We start from the raw sequence: 4,286 nt of genomic DNA, 5'->3' as shown, positions 1-4,286 counted from the left end.
AGAGAGAAAATTCTAAGCATCTGAAATAAATACAAGCTAAGCAATTCCCCCCTAAATGTGTTATCTCGGCCTGAAAATTTACTGCTGGCAACAGGGATTTCTGGAGTCTATTAAAGGAAAATGGTATATATTTATGTTGCACACAGTCTGCAGATGAAATCACAGCTGCGCATATAAAAGCAGCCAGTTCTCTTTTAAGCAGGGTTTCCAAAAGGCAGGGACCCACAGCCCATATTCATGCGAGTAATAACACTCGTTTGATAGAATGAGGGTACCTGCAGGGACTCCCATGCATTTCTCATGCCTGCATGAGAAATGAAATCAAAGGGCGGACATCTTTAAACATCACTCCTCCTTAGAAAAGCAGCTATCATGGTGGTTTCTTTTTCCTTTCAAAATATGTTTTGTTTTAATCGCCTAAAAATCTTCATAGTAAGACTGGGATGCATTTTCTTTTTTTGGTTCCCCAAAGCATGCCTGTACTAGTGACCTGGCTGCTATCCATAGCAGTAACAGCCACGGTGATCTCAGGTTTAATATTCTTAACTACTTGGAGCCAACATGGTCCTGTCAGCTAGAGAAACCATGGAGCTGGGTTTATTCCCACCTTAGCTGTTCATGGCCTTGGACAAATCACTTGTCAGGAGTATGGGCAGGAGTCAGGCTCTGGGGCCTGGAGTGCTTTGCAGGACTGGGGCCTGCCTCAGCTTGTGCTGGAGAAGCAAGGAGTGGCCACTCAGGTGAAGACCTCAGCTTGTGCTGGAGAGGCAAGGAGTGGTCACTCAGGTGAGGCCACTTGATACCTCACTGCACCTGGTGGTAGGAGTTGGGAAGGATAAAAGCCCAGCATTTCCCTTCAGCTTTTTGCCACAGCAACGCTATCCCTGCCTGGTTGCCTCTGGCCTCTCGCTCCTTGGACCCTTGCCTTGCCGACGCCTTGATCCTCGACCCTTGGACCCTTGCCTTGCTGACGCCTTGCTCCTTGACTCCCAGACCTTCGCCTCTGCCTTGCTCCTTGACCCTGCGACTGCCTGCTGCTGGACCCTCAGCCCTGCACCTGTTCCTGCTTCTACATCACCATCTTGCCTCTGGTCCTAACGTCCTCAGTCAGGGCTTCAACCGCCCGCCGACCGGACCGTGACATCACTCTTATAGCCAACATGATGCTATCCTGATATGAACTCCAACTCCCAACAAGACCAGCCAGCATGGCCAATAGTCAGGGATGTTAGGAGTTGTAGTTTGCAACATCTGGAGAGCATCATATTGGCTACCCCTGTCTTCACCTAAGGCAGGGGTGGGGAAGATGTGGTCTTCCAAATATTGTTGGATTCCAAGTCCCATTAGCCCCAGACAGCAGAAACAAGGATAAGGGATGGTGGGAGTTTGTATTCCAGGAAATCTGGGAGACCACATAATCCCTACCCCTGGCCTTAGAGGATGACTTCACAACAGGGATGCCCCATCCCATTTTGCCACCCGAGGCCAAAGCCTCTTTTATACTGGGCTTCACCTGCAGCTTCTGGGTTACGGCGAGATCTCGTGAGAAGTCTGTGAGATTTCACTGGAACCAAGAAGTCACAGTCACTGCTCCTTGCTACACTGCTCCTTGCTTCTCTGGTGTTGTCAGCTGGAGTGTGCCAACCCCCCCCCCCCCCAGGAGAAGTGAGGAGAAGTGTTGGCAGTGGTGAGATCTCATGTGAGCTCAAGATCTCACGAGATCTCACCGGAAGATGTTGCAGGTTCTGCTTCTCACTTCTCTGGCAGCAGTGGCAAGGGTGGAGAAGCCGCTTGCCCATGGGGTGGGGGGTGTCACCTCTTGGGATTCCGCCGCCTGAGGCAGCTGCCTCAGTCCGCCTAATGTTCACAAGTTGCTTCACACGTTGAATTAACTGTTCGGGTTTTGCTAAATTAGTAGCATGAGAAACCATCAGATTGCTTCTTCACACAATCAACTCTAGGACAAGCAATTAACACTGGGCAGAAAGCCAAGGTCTACTTCTGCCATAGTAACTGCGCTCTCATTGGTTGAGTTCAGCACTGAGACCTGTTATCAGAGTAAGCTAGCATAGTACGTGTGTGTGGTGAGTGTGGTCAGTGTAGGAGGAGAGGTGCTGTATCGTGTGTGTGTGTGTGAGAGAGAGAGACAGAGAGGAAAGGATTTATTTTACTTTGTTTTGAGTTCTAAAGTTGTACATAGAAACTCTGGATTTCTTTTATTTTAATAAATCCTGTATATAGTTTATTCTGCGTCCAGACGTCTAGTCATTTAAGTTACCGCCGGAAGCTTCCGGAAAAACCTGCGCAAACTCTGCTGTGTTCAGGCTGAAGTTACACCTGACACTTAAAAACACTAAGATTAACTAACATCCCTGCTTCCCGGGAATGGGGTGCAGCCTTGTGCTCATCTCAAAAAGCCACTTCTTGGATCTACGCCACAGATTCTATTTGCACAAAGCTTCCTCCACGGTCGTCCTCCTCATTTCCCCGCCCTCCTTGACTTGTACCTTTCCACAAGGAGAAAAATAAATAAATAAATAAATATTGTCTTGGATACCACGATGAAGCAGCTCATGAAAATGTCCCGAAGTGGATTTTAGAAATATATTGGGCAGGTAATGTGATATGTCCCTTTAATTTCGTTTTCTAATTATTTGCCTTCATCCAGCAGTACTAATGCTTAGTACTGCTTAGTGACAGAGCACTTACCTGGGTGCATTTATGTAGATTGTCATGTTAGAATAAAAAGAATGTAATTATTTAAGTACCTACATTAGATCAAGGCTCTTCTCATCATCAGCAGCATGAACCTGAGAGATTTCTAAATCATGATTTCATCTGAGAGAAAACCTAATTTGGAAGATGAGATATTCAAAGCGGAATCTGTCGTGATGAGTTCCCCAAGTCCAAGCACTCATGAGTGAGAAATTAATAACTTTTAAAAAAGAGATAAAAGGCTTCATCTCTGAAATTGGCTCAACAATTTTTGATATCAGATTAGCAATTTTCTTCCTATCTCCTACTTCCTGTAAGGGAGTGCCTCTAAATTCAAACTATTAACATATTCCATTGCACAACGATATTTTAAAATAACCCAAGTGCCAAATGAAATACACAAAGAACTGGATCATGATAAGGGTCCAACATTGAGACGTTGCCCCAGCATTCCGCAATCCTCAGCGATCAAGACTGACCACGTTTGATTTGACTTGAAATATCAATTAGTGTCAAGTTCTTCTCTTGACACAGTTCCTTGTCTCACCTAAATCAGCCCCTCAAACCTAATGGTGAAATAACAATATATATGTATTTTAAAAGAATCATCTTATACAGATCACTTATTGACTATTCCTGTCAACCAGTGTTATTATTAATAGTTTTCACAATAATACTTTATACAGTGGTTAGCATTTACTAAGTGCAGTACACAAATTTAAAACAAGATATCCCTGCCCCACATAAACAGAGTCTAAAAGGAAAAGGTGATGAAGAGCGAAGAGGGAATCAAGTAGACACCAGTTATTTAAGTTTTGTAATACTTAGAATAATCCGCTTGAATGTCTCATCTCTGCTTCTCGGTTTCCAGACTCAACATAAAAGATTGAGTCTTGCTGTAAATTATCTGCCCCCCCCCTAGACATTATATAATTTATTTAATCTGAGTATTTTAGACCACCTTTTAGACTGAAACTCCGCAGTGGGGCTCCCTGTCAGCAACAATCAGTTGATCTGCTCTGGAAGTGAAACCTGCTTGCAGTGGAATGACTAGGAGCTCTTTTAACCTCCTGGTTGTTCCTGTGGAGTCAAATTCTTACCTGCTGCATACCTGCCCCCACATATGGCATCAGGTGTGATACCATTGGGCATGCTTTGGTGGAAAGGGCCCGGAGGGCCAAATGGGTGAAGCTTATTGGGCCAAATTTGGCTTGAGGGTCAGAAGTTCCCCACCCCTAGTTTGGAGGATTCTTCCCACTCTATTTCCAGCTTCATTTGGAAGAATTTTAATTAACCGTTTGTTCCTTTACTTTCATGCTTCCGAAAACACAATCAGCCCCTTCTGTGTCGTGGTGGGTTATTCCAATCCACTAAAATGATTCAGTGATCAGTGCTTCCTAACCATTTGTTTACCATTCAGGAGGGAGTCCTTGGCTGCAGCTGGTGCAGTTATTCTAGAACTGATCGAGAAGAGATTGTATTGTCTTCACGCTGCCATCAAAGGGATCGAGGAACTCTTTGATCCCTTCACGGTGCAATCTTGTGCGTATGCTTACTCAGAAGTCCTGTTA

Source organism: Zootoca vivipara, chromosome 5 (genome assembly GCF_965207765.1).
Source record: "Zootoca vivipara chromosome 5, rZooViv2.hap1.1, whole genome shotgun sequence".
Taxonomy (NCBI): Eukaryota; Metazoa; Chordata; class Lepidosauria; order Squamata; family Lacertidae; genus Zootoca; species Zootoca vivipara.
The sequence above is the reverse complement of the archived record's forward strand: the minus strand, read 5'-3'. Positions refer to the sequence as shown.